A 23,708-nucleotide genomic window follows, 5' to 3' on the forward strand; every position below is an offset into this window, starting at 1 on the left:
TGAAGTTATTAATTAGTTGGTTTTACACTTCTGATTAAAACTTCCTATTTTGCATTTTCGTTATAAATCTAGGTTATTTATATGAGTCATTCGAAATGGCACACACGTTCACACTGATATTGCATCCATACACACACACACAAGTATTCAACCTTATATGTACATACATACATACATACACATACTAACCCTTAGTAGTTTAGCATGTATCAAGAGATTACAGGAACTAGAAGTAAGAATGGTATAAATATTCGATTTGTGCATTTGGTTTCAAACTAATTTTGATTTGTCCGAATTTTGGGTGATCTGAGATTAATCCGAAATCCCAAACTCGGTAACGTTATATGGATCATTAACAAACCAATTGAAATGGACAACGGACAAACCTTTTTGTTTGTTTCGTGATTTGGCGTTCGGTCTGTGGCGTCAAAATAAATAAAAATATGATAAATGGCTAGGGGACAGCCAATAAATGTTTTTTATTCCAAGATGAAGAAAGAAATGAACAATAGCGAGGAAAATGAGAAGCAGTAAAAAACAAAAAAACCTATATATTCTCAATATATATATATATATCTTTTTTTTTTACTTCTTCTTTTTTACTTTTGCTCATTTGATTTGCTTTAATTTTACTTTTGCTCACTCGTTCTGTGAAATCGGTGTGCGGAATTTTTTTTTACATAAGATTTATATTTTGCAGTACACTAGTCCATTTTTGTGCCAATTTCATTTGTACGAATTCTTTTTCTTAAAGCAATCGTATGGATGGAATTTGTCTGAATACAAAATGAACAAAACACAAATCACCCCCTAAAAATAAAAACAAATGTATGAGTAAATTTAGATGTATCGAATTAGTGTAATATACATATAGTATAGGGTCTAGTGAGTGCAGAGTTGTTGATTTAAGAAGGAAATGGGCTATTAAATAGTGATCGGCAAGGAGAGATTTGTGATGTAATTTGTGATCTTGGACCCCGGAAAGAGAGATTATAATGTCTAAAGGCAGTTTGTGTTGCAGTGAATGTGTTAATTATTAGAGTGGTGAGCGTGTTGGTGAGAGGTTAGTGACCGTATGACTGGCGATTATTTCTGGCAGCTACAGATCCTCTGTAAGGTTCATTATCTTAGAAAATTATGAATTGAAGTGATTTGAAATCAGAATCTTAAAGTTAGGCCAAGATGTTTCAGAGCAAAACCTGTTTCTCAATATACAGGAGACTGGCACAACAAATCGCTTTCCAGTATGATAAAATCACTAGACTTAGAGATTGGTTTCAGTTTCTCTGAATCTGGGCCAATTGGGTAATCAGGCTAATTCCCGAATCCCAAGCAGAAATCTACCTGAATCACTATGGGCGAGCATGTTAGTTTTAATTTGCTATTCCTTATTTTGGCTGTGGATCCCCTCCTCCCTTCCCCCCCCAAAAAAAAGATTAATGGGAAAAAATGATTTATGACTAGAGGATATTTGCTTAATGAGAAGTGAGCAACAGATTGAAAAAAGAAAATCTATGTTTATAAATAATTTTAAAAATATAGAACATAAAATTAAGAGATGCATTTTATTGCCTTTCCTCTTTTTTCCCCTCTTTTGGTTACTTTTTCCCTCTTAATGGTGGGAAAATGCTCCTATCAATGAACTGTTATAGTATTATATTATGTGTGTATTTTGCTGGACACTGGCCAAGTTTTGGTTTGTCTGATTCCGTTTCCGTATTGTTTTTTTAGGTACTGAAGTTCTGCCGAGACGAAATTTGAGCCCCCTCGAATAAATTATATCTTCAGGAAAATTGGTTCGTTTGCACCAAAACTTTCTCACCCTGAAACTTGGAAATCAGAAGAAAATGTGGTAATTTCTGTTCATCATTGGCTCCCTATCTAACCTAATAGAGCATGAGCAATGTTGGCAAGAAAAATAGACATTAGTTCCAGAATTCAATTGCGAAAAGCTGTAAGGGGCTTACCCCAGATGTCGTACATGTGTAATTATAGCCAAATATGGTAACCCTAAGTTTTTTTTTTTATTGGAATATATATTTATGCATCAAAAAATCTTAATTTTTTCAATCTATAATATATATTTATATATATATATATATATATATATATATATATATATATATATATATATATATATATATATATATATATAACTTAGCCTTTATATACTAGATATACTATTGATAACTGCCTTGCATGTCCCGTAGGAAATACATTTATAAAATAAAATTTTCAATGATGCACAGCCAGGCATTTGGTTAGTAAGTATCATGGGAAATGTAGTTCCCAGCAACTACTGGCCCTTATATTTTCTGTCTTTGGCTGCAGGAAAGAGAACATCATATTGGACTAGGATTTAATCTGCTTTTAAGCTCTGTTTTACCTAATGCATCATGATTTAGACTTTGCATGAACAGGAGAAAGTACAATGTCTGTTGAAATGCATTAATATTTTTATGAATTAAATTATCATGAAATGAAGACGTTATTGAATGTGACACTCTGTGTGCTGTGTTTGCTCTGCTATCTGTCACATCTCATACTTTTTAAACAAAATACGAGACGGCGCTTGCTAAATTTAATGTATTACTTACTGAATTGGCCTGTCACCTGGTAAATCGTATCAATATTAAATCAACAGTCCTTACGTGAGATATTAAATGAGTTAATATGATATGGGATGTCTTTCTACAGATACTGATACTGTATCATGAGGTTACTGGATACTATCTGGCTTGACACCAATGTCACATTATAATTTAGAGACAAACCCCAACTTTTAGTGGGCAGGATTTTTATTTTATTATTTTACAAACGGTTTTGGTTCAGCCCATATAGTCCTCATTAATAATTCTTGATTTGTTTGGAGATTTCTGCTGTAAAAAAAAAAAATAACTATCGATCAAACAATAAGTAATGAAGCACCACTAAAGCACGGTATAAATAAATAAAAATAAACCCATATAACACTGTCCCAACAACAGACTTGTAAAATAGAATTTCTCCAATAGGTATAACTTAAAGGGTAAATATGGGGACCCTTTATTAATACATGTACAGATAATGCAATTTACCAAAATAGGAAAAAATTAAGTAAATGAAAAATACTTACTTTAAATTATCCTTCAAATGCACTGACTAGTGGGTCTGCCTGCAATAACAGGAAGATCTTTCTCTAACTCAGGAAGACTTCCAAACTGGACTGTCTCATTCGGGTCCATGGGGGCTTTTCTTAAACCCACAAAATTCCAGTCCAGCATGAGTTTGAGGTAAGTAATTATTGTTTGGCTGCTTGATTGATGGCGTTCAGCGGCTGGCTTAAACCTGTAAATCACTCTCAGAGCTGGAAGTAGGAGTGGGTTTCTCTATGCACCATGCGTACAATTATGCAAAGTTGTGATGGTTCTTACAGTAATATTTTTAAGATTTCTGTTTATTGAGTTACAATCTGGTGTAAGTATAGCTTTTTAAGGACACTTTATAGTGGCAGAATTTTGTAGAACGATAACTATTCACGTATGGTTATAAGGTAGGTTAGCTACAATTTAAAGGAACACTCCAAGTACCATACCTACAGATTACTGTAGTGGTTATAGTGCCAGGAGTGTCCCGGCCACCCCCTCCTTGTCAGGAGGCAAACCATTTTGTAACTTTCACTAGTTACCTTAAGTCTGTTGGATGGCACTTCCTGTCTCCACCTTCAACGGAGAGACTAAAGTTCCTAGGCATTCCGTTAGCTGCCTTGAGCGAAGTCCTGCAATGTGGGGATAAGCTCATTGGCTGAGAGTGATCAGGACAGCTTCGGAACTTCTGACTTTCCATTGATGGTAGTGGAGGTAGGGAACAGCACCCAATGGACCCCAGGTAAGAAGACAAATCGTTCAAAAGGAATTTGACTCCTTATAATGGGAGATGGGAGGGAGATGACCAGGCCTGGCACCTTAAAGGGACACTATAGTGACCAGAACAACTACAGCTTATTGAATTTGTTCTGGTGAGTAGAATCATTCCCTTTAGGCTTTTTGCAGCAAACACTGTCTTTTCAGAGAAAATGCAGTGTTTACATTACAGCCTAGGGATACCTCCACTGGCCACTCCTCAGATGGCTGCTAGAGGTGCTTTCTGAGGCAGTGCTGCACACTGTGCAGTATAGTCATTCAGTCTCTCCACCCTCTGCATGGAGACACTGAACTTTCCTCATAGAGATGCATTGATTCAATTCATGAGGAGATGCTGATTGGCCAGGGCTGTGTTTGGGTTGTGCTGGTTCTGCCCCTGATCTGCCTCCTTGACTGTCTCAGCCAATCCGATGCTTTCATATGGCAAACCATTGTGATTGGCTGAGATCACCACTTCTGATTATGTCAGGCAAATCAGGGGCAGAACCACCAGCAGCAGACTGCAATAAAGGTAAGAATTGACTATATTTAGGGGGACAAGTGCAGGCCATAAGGGCTAGATGGTGGTATTAACACTATAGGGTCAGGAATACATGTTTGTGTTCCTGACCCTTTAGTGTTCCTTTAACCACTACACCAAACTGTAATGGTTTCAAGTCTTGGCGTATTCCTTAAATACATATTTAATTATTTTGCTCTCTCCCAGCTTGAGACTTTGCACCTGTCTAAGGTTAGGTTTCTAAAATCCATTCGAATTGTATGTATATAAACATAGCACAGAAATAATACCAAGATGAAAGGGTTTATGTTTAGCATTAATGATAGCGTTCGTTATTTACGTATCTCCCCCACTGGGTAATGTCACAAAGCTAAATTTATTGCACAAAGGAATCTGACTAATAAAGAGCAACGGAGAAGCTGTAATCTGTCCAAAGGAATGGGAACCGCAGGGACTATATGTGTGTCTTTCATTCCTTGGTTTTAAAGTCATTTGCTTTCTCACCTCCCCCAACAGGAGATTCATAAATTGATTTTTGTTTGCATGTGAATCATACTTGAAAAGAGTATGAATCACTGGATCAATAAAATACTTACAGGATACATACAAGGAGAAGTGATCAAAAGTGAGAAGATTTTTAAAGAATGAGATTATTCGGCTCAGGAATTTGGAATGTATAGTGTATACTATATAATTTATATTTTTCATGTAAGATTGATAACTGCACAGGTTCCGTGTCGTGACCGAATGTCCTTCAAAGAATTCTAGTTGAATATGGATTAATAGGAAGCACTAGGCTACAGGGTCGAGGACGTGCAATATTCTGTACATGACACTTCTGTCCCATTTCATTCCTATAATACACATTTACCTTCCGGCCCCCACTTGGTTACTTTTGAGTCTACGAAAAATAGAGAGAGGAGGTCTCTTGGTTACATTATGTCTCCTTTTATACTACAGCAGCACGGTCACATTTCATTAGTACTCCTATTTCTTTTGCCAAAGTAATGTGGCTTACTTATGCCATCTTCCTCCTTTGCCTCTGTCCTTTTTTTTTTTACACTGTTCTTTGCCTTCCTGCTGTGGTGTAGCCATCGTCCGCCATAAAACCAGTTAATACACCATCCATGCTGGTAAACGCTTCAAAATGCATCTAATTTCAATAACACTCAGATGACCATAACCACTGTAGCGTGCTGTAGTTGTTATGGTGCCTGTAGTCCAGTGGTGTTGTCCCAAGTTAAGATGCCATCAAGCCATTTTAGTATGGTTTCACATCTTACTTGGGTCTTGACCGGTGTCCACGTTGCATAGGGCCTTTTCCAACCGGAGAAACTGGATGTCTCTTTAACCCCTTAAGGACACATGACATGTGTGACATGTCATAATTCCCTTTTATTCCAGAAGTTTGGTCCTTAAGGGGTTAAACCAAGGCTTACCTTATATAGTATATATATATATAAAAAGCTAAAAAAAAAAATAAGGTATTTACTCATACAAAGATGCCAGTTCTCTAGTATAGACTAAGCACACAATACACCATTCACAGCAACTATTAATTCAATTGATGTGTGTTTTAAATCTCCATGACAATCACATTCTCACTTTCCCTTTTTGAGAATCTACGGAACACCGAGATGGGGATTGTTACGGTGGCTTAGCACGTTGTTGAAAGGCATCCCAAAGCAATTAACAGTTTCTCATAAGCAGAGAAAATGGAAAAATCGTGTTATGTCTAAACAATGACAGTTGGCTAAAATAAACCACAGCACAATAAAGGTTGTTTCAGGCTAAGAGTCCTGCAAACATAAACAAACTATCTCTATTTATCACTTTGTATTTTCCATGTTCCAAAAATCGTTGGTTGATAAATGTGAGCATTCTAATCCCAAAATATAAACGTGAAGCATACGCCTTAATGTATCACAGGGGAGGAAAGCTATAGAAATTCTACCAGTTTATATGTTGCTAAAAACATTGTCCCTTGACACCGCAAAATCACAAAGCATATTTCACGACATAGTGCTTCTAGAGTCGCACATTTCGGTTAAAGCATCAACAATGAGGACAAAGAATAAAGTATTAGGTTAAAATTAAACCTCTTATTGAATGATTCTATACAGAACTGCATACACCATGATCCTACGAGGTACTTCTATATCAGTTAGAGAGACAGGGAGTTGAGATTTATCAACAGATGGAGAGGTGAATAGGATGGCAAAGGATCATGGGATGTGTTATTCTCCAACATATGAAGAGTCACGGGCCAGCTAAGCATCATGGTAGATTCATGAGGCCCCTGGGAAATTATTGATGAACAGTCACAAGGCCATTTTTTTTGTAGTGCAATACGTACTTTAATATTAAGTCAAGATTGCTTTCTATTTTTTCAGCTTGTAATATTATTTACTATTTTCTCCAACAGCAACATCTGTTTATAACTAGACATGTGATGATAAAGTCAGTATAAGCAACATAGTAAAGTTATATTTATTTATATGTAGGTGACGTGCTTGTTGTAACAGATTTAAGGAATAAGGTAGCCAGTAGTTCTGTATCAGGTGCAGAGTCTAAGTGGGAAAAGGGCTGTATCCGATGGAGTAGTCTCTCTTAAGAATGATTGGCTTTTTGACTTAAGACTTCAAGATATACCGAGGATGCAATCCGAGACCCCCGATGGAAAATACTTTGCAACCATGTTTCGGAAATCCTTAGGCAGAATACTGTGACAATGCAAATTTCAAAAAAAATAAAATCATGTTAGACTTTACACATCAGGTTCTTTGAAATGGGGAGGTGGGCAAGATTAGAAAAGCCTGGCTTGCCAAATCTTGATTTGCACTGTACGTGCATATTTTAAGATAACAATTTGTTGCATATATAGAATGCATGGATATGTGATTTTGCCGTACTTGGTTATGTTGCCCTTGCAGTTGACCTTTTTGAGAGGTGAAATTATTTGTGAGATTAGGCTGATACGCTTTCTCCACTCTATTTGTGCAAATGTGTGCGTGCTTGACTGTTTGTTTGTGTTGTGTTGTGTTGTTTTTTTTTCGTTTTTTTTAATTTTTTTGCATCATCTTGGAAAACTGTTTGGTTGACCATTTTTCATATAAAATTAAAATCCAAATAGTAATGTACTTTCTTTTGCGGTTAAAGCAATGTTAAATACTGAAAAATACAGCTTAATTGAGCTATCATCTTCATATTTCTTGTCCAGCCAGATAGCTTTTCATTTGTCAACCTGCCATAGTATGTTGGCTGGCTCGTAATTGCTGCAGTGATATAGCTCAGCCAATAGGAATCACTCATCACGACTGGGGAAAACTAGTCGTCAACTATTTTGGATCAGCTACAAACAGAGGCTAATAAATTGTATTCCTACGCATTTTTACTTTTCACTGGTATGAGTAGTATGGCTATATTAGATTAAAACCTATAATTATGCGCTGAAATGGATTTAAGTGGGAATTATTTGCATAATTATATCTGCTTTTACTGAGGCTTCGATACCAGTAGAAAACTTTTCGTTAATGGTATATTTAACTTTCATTTTATTTTTACAGTTTTACATCGAGCAATTAAATAAACCTATAGAAAAAAAAAAGGCAAATTTATGAATATGAATATTCTTCTGGGAAACTGACGGTTTCTTCTGTTATGTGAATGTAGAATATAAGAATAAGCAGATGGAGAAGGGATACATGGAGTATAGAGATGTAGAAACCTTCTGCGTGTTTCAACAGATATGAATTAACCAGGAGAAAAGGTAAAGCAAAAAAATAAATAATGAAAACTACATTAAGTGTAAAAGATTATGTTTAACCCTCATTTGATAACGAATAAAATATAAAATATTCATGGAGGAAGAGGTTTGGCAGCATAGTCCAAGTCCAGAGTTCTCAAACTCTGGTTCATAATATGTTGAACTACAACTCCCCAAATTCTCTACCCATCTATTACATAAAAAAAAAAAAAAAATTGTATTCAACTAGCATTGAGGTGGGTGTAATTGGACAACCCTTTCCTGGTTTAATGCATTTCGAGTTCATAGGCTCGTTTTCGTAGGCATGCTTGGCATCTTAACATCATGCATTTTTTTTTGTAAATCTGGGTAAAATATAATAATTTATACTATTTGGATTGCTGGAGTATTATTTTTTTTATCTTTCTGAAAGCTAATTGGTGTTTATACTCATCAGCTATTAATAAGGAGAAGGCTGACATGAGAGTCGGGGTCCGGGGGGGGGGGGAGGGGAGGGGAACAATTACCGCCTGGGACAATAGTAGAGGATTTGGGGCTTCTCCCTCACAGTAGACTTGGAGATTAGTTTGGGGCTGACCTGCAATTCATCCAAATTTGGTCCGATAATTTTAATGGCCGAATTCCCGAACTCTTAGTTGAAATGTATCGAAATCATGAACTAAATGAGCCGTGCAATGGCAAAACATGGTCGTTTTTAATTAGTGATTTTGAATTCTGCCTATAGTGCCAAGAAAATATTGATGGCTAGGGGAGAGTCACAAAATTTAGATATTTTTTTTTCAAGTGAGAAGTGAGCAATAGAGGGCAACAAAGGAGGATAAGAAAAACAAAAATATATATATATTATATTCGATAAAAGTATAATATAGAAATTTATAAATATAGATTTTTTTTAAAATATTTCCTGTTCCTTCTGATTTTTCCCCTGTTAGTTACTTTTTCTCAATTGATCTTAGAACCAAATGGACAGAAAAGGCTCCTATCCGTTTACTGCAAAATATATATACATGATATTATATTATGTATATCGTACTCAGGGCCGGTGCAAGGACTTCTGCTGCCCTAGGCAAAGATCCATTTTGCCGGCCCCCCATTAAAGCAAATACAATCTCAAATCTCTCTGTCTCATTCGAGATATCTTTGCCAGAAGCTCAAGGAAGCAGGATGAAGGGTCATTGTAGGACCCGCCTAGGGGGGTCTGCCTTGACGTTGGCAGGCGGGCATTCCCTCCAATGGCCATTGGAGTAACTAAATAACCTCCATGTGTTTAAATGTACATAGGGATTTAGGAGAGAGCGCACTTTTTCTTTGGTTTTTACTGTATGTATTGGGGCTGCTGCCCAGTAGTGATGGGAGTGAGCGCAGTACTTATCTTTTTTTTATTTATACCTACATCCATACACACACACTGCCTAATACCTTCATCCATACACACATACTGCCTAATACCTACATCCATACACACACACTGCTTAATTTGTGCATCCACACACACACACATACTGCCTAATACCTACATCCACACTCACACACTGCCTAATACCTTCATCCATACACACACACTGCATAATACCTTCATCCATACACACACACTGCCTAATACCTACATCCACACTGCCTAATACCTTCATCCATACACACACACTGCCTAATACCTTCATCTATACACACACACTGCCTAATACCTACATCCACACTCACACACTGCCTAATACCTTCATCCATACACACATACTGCCTAATACCTACATCCACACTCACACACTGCCTAATACCTTCATCCATACACACATACTGCCTAATACCTACATCCACACTCACACACTGCCTAATACCTTCATCCATACACACACACTGCATAATACCTTCATCCATACACACACACTGCCTAATACCTACATCCACACTGCCTAATACCTTCATCCATACACACACACTGCCTAATACCTTCATCCATACACACACACTGCCTAATACCTACATCCACACTCACACACTGCCTAATACCTTCATCCATACACACATACTGCCTAATACCTACATCCACACTCACACACTGCCTAATACCTTCATCCATACACACACACTGCCTAATACCTTCATCCATACACACATACTGCCTAATACCTACATCCACACTCACACACTGCCTAATACCTTCATCCATACACACACACTGCCTAATACCTTCATCCATACACACACACTGCCTAATACCTTCATCCATACACACATACTGCCTAATAAAAAAGGGGAAAAAAAGGAGGGTTAGCGCTTAATAACATATTAAGGCAGCAACTTTAAAAGGGAATCCCTCAAAACCCTTAAAACACAATGAAATAAGATAAAAATAAAAGCTGCGCCAGATAAAACCAATAAAAAGTCAATAAATAAAATTAGTCCAAATAAAAGAGAAAGTCCAAATAAAATAAGTCTTAGCTGAATAGATCTTCCTTAGAAGGTTTTTTATTCCATATTGATAAAGCCATTATAGGCGAAACGCGTTTATGGACATTTATATTGTGTATTTTATTTATTAAAGATTTTTTTGGTTACTTTTTTGGTTGTGCCAATAATCTTTATATACACTCTACTTTTACCTGGCATTTTCTACCTCTAGACTCCAAGCAATCCTTGGTGGGGATTATTCCACCTACGCTATCATCAAGGAGCAGTCAGCCTGCTCCATTCTTGTGAGTACCATTTTATTTATTTTTATTTCTACATTATTTTAGACAGAGAACACTATTGGTTGTGTCTTTTTATTCTCTTTGAGTGGCATTTACCCCTGAAGAAAAGAAAGCTGCATTATATCCTGTAAGCGGGGATCTAAACCGCTGTACGCTCTCCACACTAGAGCTTGTTATAGCTCTATTAAATGTGAGTGCAATATTATTCTTTCTTTATCATCTGTTACACTCTAGTGAACATATTACACTATTTTGGTTATCTGTTTTATATTTTCATATCATTGGATTCCCCTGAGGAAGGACAACGAGGACACCGTTCTTGATTCACCATTGTATAGACTATCCTATCTAAGGAAGATCTATTCAGCTAAGACTTATTTTATTGGGACTAATTTTATTTATTGACTCTCTTTTTTTTATTGGTTTTATCTGGCGCAGCTTTTATTTTTATCTTACATACTGCCTAATACCTACATTCATACACACACACTGCCTAATACCTACATTCATACACACACACACTGCCTAATACCTACATCCATACACACACACTACCTAATACCTACATCCACACACACTGCTTAATACGTACATCCACACACACACAAATACTGCCTAATACCTACATCATACACATACTTCCTAATACCTACACTCATACACACACACACTGCCTAATACCTACATCCATACACACATACTGCCTAATGCCCACATCCCTACACACATACTGCCTAATACCTACATCCATACACACATACTGCCTAATACATAAATCCATACACTGCCTAATGCCTACATCCATACACACATACTGCCTAATACAATACATTGTACATTGAATACCTAATTTATCACTGTGATAAACAATGTATTAAATGCATTTGGTGAATTTAATTTATAATAAGACTAGCATAGATGAGCAGCCGCACGATCGAGCAGCCGCACGATCGAGCACTTACACACACTGACAGACACACACTGACATACACTCACTCACTGCTCACTGACAGACACTCACTCACTGACAGAAATACATTCACTCACTGACAGACACACACACGCAAACACTCACTGACACACACAATTTAATTTTTTGAGGCCCATCCAGCCTCCCTACCTCCCTGGGCTCCAGTGTGGGACAACTTCTCACTCCTCCAGCGTGCTGTTTAGTATGCCGGGGCCGGAATGACGTCCTATTCCTGCTCCCGGCATCACAGAGGGCCACCTCCTGGGCTCCCTGTGACAGGGCTCCTCTGGGCGCCTGGAGGATCGGCCCAAGACAGCAACAGTCCACCAGGAAACATCCCGGTGGGTGCCGCCTGCAGGCCGGCACCCTAGGTGAATGCCTAGTTCGCCTAATGGTTTTGCCGGCCCTGATCATACTCTTTTTGGATTGTCTGATTTTGTTTTCCAAATCGGGTTTTTGTACCTAAAATTCTGCCAAACCGAGCAGACAAATAACACCGAAATTCAGTCGTTCCCCAAAAAATTCTATTTTGATGAAAAAAAAAAAAAACAACAACATGGTTCTGCTAAACCGATTTCTCTTGCCATCATTAGATCTACCTCACAGTGCAATACTAATATGTTATATGATTGTAATATTCTATCTTGCAATAGTCGCATAAGCCATTTTATATAATATTAAGCAAAGGGTTGGAGTGTGATGGGACCATGTACTGATGTGTTTATCGGGCTGTTTGGAGTTGACCCCCAGTCCACAAGTGTCCAGCCCTCCCCAGCCTCTAATTGAGGAGGCAACAACCTTGGTGGCTGAAGAATCCTTGATCAGTTTTCCGATTAGCAGATGGAAAAAGAAAATTGGAAAATAATTAAATCTACATTCCTTCAAATGCCATAAGATCATTGAGATCATGTTATTGAATCCCAACTCCCATAATGCTTGATCAGTCTGGGGCCCATGAAAGATTATGGGAGATCTAGTCAAACAGCCAGCACGAGTGCATGTTAACACTGCTGTAACGTGCCAGCACTGGTAAATACATACTTTCTCATGCAGCACCGTGAATTCAGCAAGCTTTGGAAACTAGTAAATATTATGTTTCATTAAGCAAGAGAACCACAGTTGCATAACTGTTCACTAATTGGAAACATTGCTAAGATCTCATAAGAGTATCAGAAAGACAGAGTACACCATAGGCAATTGTAATAAGAGACTCAATGATTATGATACACAGAATGCAAAGTATCAGGCTTTGTGAGCCTAAAGAGGATTAACTAAAATATATGGCACTGCATTGGATTTAATAGACAGAAAGAAGACAGCAATTACTTCACTAGCCAATTTAAAGCCCAATTAGACTGCTCCCCTATTTAAAAGAATCAGTCTCTCTGTGGCTGTTATGAATCCCAGTTCTAAGCTTTACTCATTGCAAATAAACTGGTGCATTTCAAAATTACAGAATAATTGCCCTAGAATATAATTTTATTGAGCAATAAGAGTTGCTTATGGAGACTGGCACTGTTATGTATTCATAATTGGTCACTCACAAATTTGTGGAGATAAAACAGCCTTGAGTGATATATTTTTCCTTCAGTGTCCAGAATGTTGTCCCTCCTCACAGTTTCATCAATCCATAGATGTATATATCTCAAGAGAGGGAAAATATATACAAAAAATGTAGTGCACTTCCAGAGTATGAATAAAAAAGTATTTAATAACTTACATTCAAGTTTAAAACAAACAGCATGTCACCATAAAGCGTCCTACGCGTTTCGTCCTTAGCTTGGACTTCCTCAGGGACTTGGTGTCAATAAAGTGCAATAAAATACAATAGCAGCAATAAAATATATCCCTCCCACAGTCCTTTTATACATCCCCATTCAGTGTTGAAGTTCTTTCAGCTGGTGTTCGATTTTCTTTTTCGCGGCATGGGGCCGGATGACGTCATCACGTACGTTGCGTGCGTTCCACTTGCGTTTCACGGGACCGGATGACGTCATCGCGTGCGTTGCGTGCGTTCCACTTTGCGTTTCACAGACCCGGAAGTGGGTCGTGATCGTTGGTCACTCGTTCTATTACACTGACTCAAAGTATATACAAGTGGGTGGACAAAACGGGGAGGGGGAAAGGGAAACAGTTAAGAGAGTTCTCTGGAAGGCACTATCTTTACAAGGCAGATGTAAAATAAAAAAACGAAGAAAACATATATTTACATTACAATCTGAGTTTGTAAATCTCTTAGTATGTAACCCATTTTCACAATTGAAGAGTGCAAATCTATATAAAGATATATGTTTTTCCTTGTTTTACATCTATGTACAATTTATATAACTCATACCCAGAAATATATATTTTTGTATACCTAAGACTATATAAAGGAATCTTTAACTAGACATCTCATACAATGACAGTGTAATATGCATTATACATATGATGTACAGATGATACTGTAGTTGGTGAAACCCATTTTCATTGCACCTTTGTCTCATTCTTCTTATAGAAAAGAGATATATTATCTCTAAATCAAAAAAGGGGAATATATTAGAAAAAATGTTAGGTTGTATGAATAAAAATAAAAATAAAAATGCAAATAAAAATAAAAATAAAAATAAAAAGATAAAAATAAAAATAAAATAAAATAAAAATAAAATTACAAAAATAAAATGAAAATGAAAATGCATAAAAATAAAATTAAATGTGAAAATAAAATAAAATAAAAATAAAGATAAAAATAAAGATAAAAATAAATATAAAAATAAAAATAAAAATAAAAATAAAAATGAAAATGAATAAAAATAAAAATAAGATTAAAAGTAAAAATAAAAATAAAAATGAAAATAAGAATAATAATAAAAATAAAAATAAAAATAAAAATAAAAATAAAAATAAAAAAATAAAAATAAAAATAAAAATAAAAATAAAAAAATATAGAATATATAGAAAATGTAAAAATAAAAATGAAAATTAAGTTAAATTAGAAATGAGAATAAAATGAAAAAATGTATATACATAATAATAATTTTTAATTTTTGAATGAGAGAAAAGTGCAATGATTCCCAAACATTCCACAGAAACAGAATATGAAATAGATGGTGCATTTAGTCTTCAAAAAAACTCCATAAATCTATATCTAAATTTAGACCAAGGGGTTGGAGTGTTTTTAATTTATTGATCCAAAAAGTCTCTCTTTGAGAGAGCTTTTTGGTCAAATCCCCTCCTCTCCAATATGGGTCCACATGTTCTATACCCAAAAAACTGAAACTCCGCCAATCAAATTTATTGCAAGTATTGCAATGTAGTGGTACTATATGTTTCGTTGAATTTTTCCTGATATTATTTTGATGTTCTAATATCCTCTCTTTTAGTTTTCTGCATGTTCTCCCCACGTACTGTTTCCCGCAAGGGCATTGTAGCATGTATACCACATTTTTCGTATTACAATTTATATTCGATTTTATTTTAAATCTCTCTTTTGTAGTAAAGCTTATAAATTCTTTTTTTTGGGTAAATTTTTGGTTTTTGCATGCTTTGCAAGAATTGCAGGGGTTAAAACCACTGATGTTTAGAGTCGTACTTTTGCGTGGAATTTTTAGAGCATAACTTGGTGCCAATAGATTTTTTAAGTTTTTTGTTCTCCTGAAAATGACTGGTGTTTTTTTTGGGAGCACTTTCCCCAAAATGGGATCCTGACGTAAGATATCCCAATGTTTGTTGAGAATCTTTTTTATTTTCCAATGTTGTGTGTTATATTGGGTCGAAAAAGAAAAATTATAGTTGTCCTTAGAATGTTTTTTGGGATTAGATACTATTAAGTCTCTTCTGTTCTTTTCTCCTATTTCCTTAATTTCTTTGTCTAGCAAAGTTGTTTCATATTTTTTTGCCACAAATTTATTTTTTAAATGTTTGGCTTGTTCCCTAAAGTCTGAATTCTTTGTACAATTCCTTCTCACTCGTATTAGCTGGCTTCTTGGTATGGTCTCCAGCCATTTATCTTTGTGACAACTTTTTCTGTGAATAAAGCTATTACCCTCCGTTTTTTTAAAAAAACATTTTGATTGAATCTGATTATCTTCTATAAAGAGATTTAGATCCAGAAAGTTGATGCTAGTGATATTGGTTTCATGTGTAAATTTTAAACCATAGTCATTTTGATGGATGTAGTGTATAAATGATGACAAATCTTCGTGTGAGCCTCGCCAGATTAGTATTATGTCATCAATAAAACGTTTCCATAGGACCAGGTTCGCTACCCAGCTATGCCCACTCCATATGTGGTTGGATTCCCAATCCCTCATATATATGTTTGCATAGCTGGGGGCGAACCTGGTCCCCATGGCTGTGCCGGTGGTTTGAAGGTAAAATGAATCATCGAAGAAAAAATAATTATGTTTAAGAATATAGTGGATACTATTTAAAATGAAATTTCGAAAGTTTGGTGGTATATTTTCATCTTTTTCCATAATACGTTCCACTGCAACTATACCTTTGTTGTGTTTTATTATTGTGTATAGTGACGTGACATCTATGGTCACCCAGACATAATCGGGTTCCCAAATTACATTCTCCAAAATTCTTAAAACATGGGCAGTGTCTTTTAAGTAAGAAGGTGCTTCTTGTGCGTATTTCTGAAGGTGGTGATCTACAAATTCTGATAGATGGGCAGATACGGAGTTAATGCCACTGATAATTGGCCTACCTGGGGGGGTTGTGGGGTTCTTGTGTAGTTTGGGGAGAAAATAAAAAATGGGTATTATTGGAAAATTATTGAAGAGATATTCCTTATTGTTTTTAGAAATTATATCATTTTTATATGCTTGTTCCAATAAAGATCCCAAGATGGTGTTAAATCTTTTTGTTGGATCTCCTGTGAGTTTAATGTAAGTTTCTATATCTCCCAAAATTCTATGTGCCTCATTCATATAGTAATCTCTGGTCATGATGACTATAGCCCCCCCTTTGTCAGCTTCCTTTATTACTATGGTGTCCATTTTTTGTAATTTAGTTATGCTTGCTGATTCTTCTTTACTCATGTTGTATTTATTCACTCCTAAGTTTTTTTCTTTTTCCAATTTTTCTAGGTCGTGGCATACCATATTATTGAATGTTTCTAGAAAGGGGCCTCTGTCCCCTACTGGATAGAAATGTGATTTCTTTTTGAATTGTTTCTGTTCTGTGGTGATTTCTTTTGTACTTTCTTCTATCTCTCTTTTTAGAAAAAATCTTTTTAGTGTCATTTTACGAATGTATTTTTGGACATCAATATATGTATTAAAGAAATTCATTTTTTGGTTAGGGGCAAATTTTAAGCCTTTGCTTAAAGCTTTTAAATCAGTATCACTCAGCTCTATGTCAGTTAAATTATAAATTCCGTATTGCTTCTCTATTGTCTTTGTCTTAGAGAGTCCTCTCTTCGTGGATTCTCCTCTACTCTTTTTCTTTTCGGGGAAATTGAGTGGATGTCTGATGTAATTCCCTGGTGATTGTAACGTGGTTTGAAGAATTGAGTTATTCTCCCATCCCTGTGATGGGATCCTCCCTCTAAAAAAAGGTTTTCACTCTCATCTGTATGTTCCAGATTAGTTCTTGTTGCCTGGGCATAAGATCTCTTTGGGGGGGAGTCGCGTCGATTTGGGGAAATTGATTCCCTCCTTCCCCTTTGTTTAGAGGAATTTTGGGTCTGTGAGACATTGTTTGTGGTAAATGTTTTGCGTCTCGTGACAGGTGGGCTTCGTGTGTAATTATTAGAATACCTTCTAATTTTAAAGGGTGAATTTTGTGTCTGGTTAATTAAAGGATTTCTTATTCGAGTGGGTGAAATGTTTCTTTTATATGTATCTTGTCTTCTAAAGGAGGTATTTTTCTGTGATCCCTCAAAGTTTCTGGTGTCTCTATCAAAATTTCGTTTGTGTTTATTCTTAATTTTGTTACTAGTGGAAAAAGTGTTGAAAGTTTTATCTCTTCTATCTCTCTTCATTTTATTATTTTTAGTTTCTGATATTCTTTCTTCCAGATTGTTAATTACATTACAGATTTCTTGTTCCTTTTCTTTATATTTATTGGGCTCTATATTCTTACTTCCCTCAGATTCTAAGGTTTTGATATCTGTCTCTATTTGTTCTCTGCCTTGCTTTTCAAATTCAATTATTAATTTCATAAGGTTTTGTGAGCATGTGTCTAAGATTAAGTCCCATTTTTTTAGGAATTCCTCATTATCTATACCACATGCAGGGATTTTTTCCACTCTCAATCCCCTAGGGATTAATCCCTCTTTAAGGTAGCTTTCCAGATAGGACACTTCCCACCATTTTTTTGTTTCTTTTACCATTAAGCGTTCTAATTTGGTAAAGTAATAATTATCAGAATCTCTTAAAGGGATATTGTCTATATTTTGGTGAAACATTTTTTCAAATCTAACATTTCTAACATTTCTAGCAGATTGTCCCCTATCCTATTTGCATATACCTATTGAAGACAAGAGGAAGTCTTCGGGGATCTACCTGGATACTCCACCTATGATATAGGGGAAGTCCTGGTTTGCTTTCATTTATATTTTCTTTTCACTGGGTTGTGTTCACACATCTTGTTGTTTTTGTTTGTATATTATCATCCTCACTATTGTGACACAACCGTAATGGCAACTTATTCATTTGCAAATATACAAAGGGGTAGAAATGTTAGATTTGAAAAAATGTTTCACCAAAATATAGACAATATCCCTTTAAGAGATTCTGATAATTATTACTTTACCAAATTAGAACGCTTAATGGTAAAAGAAACAAAAAAATGGTGGGAAGTGTCCTATCTGGAAAGCTACCTTAAAGAGGGATTAATCCCTAGGGGATTGAGAGTGGAAAAAATCCCTGCATGTGGTATAGATAATGAGGAATTCCTAAAAAAATGGGACTTAATCTTAGACACATGCTCACAAAACCTTATGAAATTAATAATTGAATTTGAAAAGCAAGGCAGAGAACAAATAGAGACAGATATCAAAACCTTAGAATCTGAGGGAAGTAAGAATATAGAGCCCAATAAATATAAAGAAAAGGAACAAGAAATCTGTAATGTAATTAACAATCTGGAAGAAAGAATATCAGAAACTAAAAATAATAAAATGAAGAGAGATAGAAGAGATAAAACTTTCAACACTTTTTCCACTAGTAACAAAATTAAGAATAAACACAAACGAAATTTTGATAGAGACACCAGAAACTTTGAGGGATCACAGAAAAATACCTCCTTTAGAAGACAAGATACATATAAAAGAAACATTTCACCCACTCGAATAAGAAATCCTTTAATTAACCAGACACAAAATTCACCCTTTAAAATTAGAAGGTATTCTAATAATTACACACGAAGCCCACCTGTCACGAGACGCAAAACATTTACCACAAACAATGTCTCACAGACCCAAAATTCCTCTAAACAAAGGGGAAGGAGGGAATCAATTTCCCCAAATCGACGCGACTCCCCCCCAAAGAGATCTTATGCCCAGGCAACAAGAACTAATCTGGAACATACAGATGAGAGTGAAAACCTTTTTTTAGAGGGAGGATCCCATCACAGGGATGGGAGAATAACTCAATTCTTCAAACCACGTTACAATCACCAGGGAATTACATCAGACATCCACTCAATTTCCCCGAAAAGAAAAAGAGTAGAGGAGAATCCACGAAGAGAGGACTCTCTAAGACAAAGACAATAGAGAAGCAATACGGAATTTATAATTTAACTGACATAGAGCTGAGTGATACTGATTTAAAAGCTTTAAGCAAAGGCTTAAAATTTGCCCCTAACCAAAAAATGAATTTCTTTAATACATATATTGATGTCCAAAAATACATTCGTAAAATGACACTAAAAAGATTTTTTCTAAAAAGAGAGATAGAAGAAAGTACAAAAGAAATCACCACAGAACAGAAACAATTCAAAAAGAAATCACATTTCTATCCAGTAGGGGACAGAGGCCCCTTTCTAGAAACATTCAATAATATGGTATGCCACGACCTAGAAAAATTGGAAAAAGAAAAAAACTTAGGAGTGAATAAATACAACATGAGTAAAGAAGAATCAGCAAGCATAACTAAATTACAAAAAATGGACACCATAGTAATAAAGGAAGCTGACAAAGGGGGGGCTATAGTCATCATGACCAGAGATTACTATATGAATGAGGCACATAGAATTTTGGGAGATATAGAAACTTACATTAAACTCACAGGAGATCCAACAAAAAGATTTAACACCATCTTGGGATCTTTATTGGAACAAGCATATAAAAATGATATAATTTCTAAAAACAATAAGGAATATCTCTTCAATAATTTTCCAATAATACCCATTTTTTATTTTCTCCCCAAACTACACAAGAACCCCACAACCCCCCCAGGTAGGCCAATTATCAGTGGCATTAACTCCGTATCTGCCCATCTATCAGAATTTGTAGATCACCACCTTCAGAAATACGCACAAGAAGCACCTTCTTACTTAAAAGACACTGCCCATGTTTTAAGAATTTTGGAGAATGTAATTTGGGAACCCGATTATGTCTGGGTGACCATAGATGTCACGTCACTATACACAATAATAAAACACAACAAAGGTATAGTTGCAGTGGAACGTATTATGGAAAAAGATGAAAATATACCACCAAACTTTCGAAATTTCATTTTAAATAGTATCCACTATATTCTTAAACATAATTATTTTTTCTTCGATGATTCATTTTACCTTCAAACCACCGGCACAGCCATGGGGACCAGGTTCGCCCCCAGCTATGCAAACATATATATGAGGGATTGGGAATCCAACCACATATGGAGTGGGCATAGCTGGGTAGCGAACCTGGTCCTATGGAAACGTTTTATTGATGACATAATACTAATCTGGCGAGGCTCACACGAAGATTTGTCATCATTTATACACTACATCCATCAAAATGACTATGGTTTAAAATTTACACATGAAACCAATATCACTAGCATCAACTTTCTGGATCTAAATCTCTTTATAGAAGATAATCAGATTCAATCAAAATGTTTTTTTAAAAAAACGGAGGGTAATAGCTTTATTCACAGAAAAAGTTGTCACAAAGATAAATGGCTGGAGACCATACCAAGAAGCCAGCTAATACGAGTGAGAAGGAATTGTACAAAGAATTCAGACTTTAGGGAACAAGCCAAACATTTAAAAAATAAATTTGTGGCAAAAAAATATGAAACAACTTTGCTAGACAAAGAAATTAAGGAAATAGGAGAAAAGAACAGAAGAGACTTAATAGTATCTAATCCCAAAAAACATTCTAAGGACAACTATAATTTTTCTTTTTCGACCCAATATAACACACAACATTGGAAAATAAAAAAGATTCTCAACAAACATTGGGATATCTTACGTCAGGATCCCATTTTGGGGAAAGTGCTCCCAAAAAAAACACCAGTCATTTTCAGGAGAACAAAAAACTTAAAAAATCTATTGGCACCAAGTTATGCTCCAAAAATTCCACGCAAAAGTACGACTCTAAACATCAGTGGTTTTAACCCCTGCAATTCTTGCAAAGCATGCAAAAACCAAAAATTTACCCAAAAAAAAGAATTTATAAGCTTTACTACAAAAGAGAGATTTAAAATAAAATCGAATATAAATTGTAATACGAAAAATGTGGTATACATGCTACAATGCCCTTGCGGGAAACAGTACGTGGGGAGAACATGCAGAAAACTAAAAGAGAGGATATTAGAACATCAAAATAATATCAGGAAAAATTCAACGAAACATATAGTACCACTACATTGCAATACTTGCAATAAATTTGATTGGCGGAGTTTCAGTTTTTTGGGTATAGAACATGTGGACCCATATTGGAGAGGAGGGGATTTGACCAAAAAGCTCTCTCAAAGAGAGACTTTTTGGATCAATAAATTAAAAACACTCCAACCCCTTGGTCTAAATTTAGATATAGATTTATGGAGTTTTTTTGAAGACTAAATGCACCATCTATTTCATATTCTGTTTCTGTGGAATGTTTGGGAATCATTGCACTTTTCTCTCATTCAAAAATTAAAAATTATTATTATGTATATACATTTTTTCATTTTATTCTCATTTCTAATTTAACTTAATTTTCATTTTTATTTTTACATTTTCTATATATTCTATATTTTTTTATTTTTATTTTTATTTTTATTTTTATTTTTATTTTTATTTTTATTTTTTTATTTTTATTTTTATTTTTATTTTTATTTTTATTATTATTCTTATTTTCATTTTTATTTTTATTTTTACTTTTAATCTTATTTTTATTTTTATTCATTTTCATTTTTATTTTTATTTTTATTTTTATTTTTATTTTTATATTTATTTTTATCTTTATTTTTATCTTTATTTTTATTTTATTTTATTTTCACATTTAATTTTATTTTTATGCATTTTCATTTTCATTTTATTTTTGTAATTTTATTTTTATTTTATTTTATTTTTATTTTTATCTTTTTATTTTTATTTTTATTTGCATTTTTATTTTTATTTTTATTCATACAACCTAACATTTTTTCTAATATATTCCCCTTTTTTGATTTAGAGATAATATATCTCTTTTCTATAAGAAGAATGAGACAAAGGTGCAATGAAAATGGGTTTCACCAACTACAGTATCATCTGTACATCATATGTATAATACATATTACACTGTCATTGTATGAGATGTCTAGTTAAAGATTCCTTTATATAGTCTTAGGTATACAAAAATATATATTTCTGGGTATGAGTTATATAAATTGTACATAGATGTAAAACAAGGAAAAACATATATCTTTATATAGATTTGCACTCTTCAATTGTGAAAATGGGTTACATACTAAGAGATTTACAAACTCAGATTGTAATGTAAATATATGTTTTCTTCGTTTTTTTATTTTACATCTGCCTTGTAAAGATAGTGCCTTCCAGAGAACTCTCTTAACTGTTTCCCTTTCCCCCTCCCCGTTTTGTCCACCCACTTGTATATACTTTGAGTCAGTGTAATAGAACGAGTGACCAACGATCACGACCCACTTCCGGGTCTGTGAAACGCAAAGTGGAACGCACGCAACGCACGCGATGACGTCATCCGGTCCCGTGAAACGCAAGTGGAACGCACGCAACGTACGTGATGACGTCATCCGGCCCCATGCCGCGAAAAAGAAAATCGAACACCAGCTGAAAGAACTTCAACACTGAATGGGGATGTATAAAAGGACTGTGGGAGGGATATATTTTATTGCTGCTATTGTATTTTATTGCACTTTATTGACACCAAGTCCCTGAGGAAGTCCAAGCTAAGGACGAAACGCGTAGGACGCTTTATGGTGACATGCTGTTTGTTTTAAACTTGAATGTAAGTTATTAAATACTTTTTTATTCATACTCTGGAAGTGCACTACATTTTTTGTATATATTTTCCCTCTCTTGAGATATATACATCTATGGATTGATGAAACTGTGAGGAGGGACAACATTCTGGACACTGAAGGAAAAATATATCACTCAAGGCTGTTTTATCTCCACAAATTTGTGAGTGACCAATTATGAATACATAACAGTGCCAGTCTCCACACAGTTATACGCTATGCTGTTTTGTTTTATTTATATTTAGCAGATTGTCCCCTATCCTATTTGCATATACCTATTGAAGACAAGAGGAAGTCTTCGGGGATCTACCTGGATACTCCACCTATGATATAGGGGAAGTCCTGGTTTGCTTTCATTTATATTTTCTTTTCACTGGGTTGTGTTCACACATCTTGTTGTTTTTGTTTGTAGAGTTGCTTATGGGATGGTTAAGGAATAGAGATGAGCAGGAGTCATGTGATTTAAACAGGAAGGTTCGTCCTTCCAAAATTCA

This window comes from Pelobates fuscus, chromosome 13 (assembly GCF_036172605.1).
Source record: "Pelobates fuscus isolate aPelFus1 chromosome 13, aPelFus1.pri, whole genome shotgun sequence".
NCBI lineage: Eukaryota > Metazoa > Chordata > Amphibia > Anura > Pelobatidae > Pelobates > Pelobates fuscus.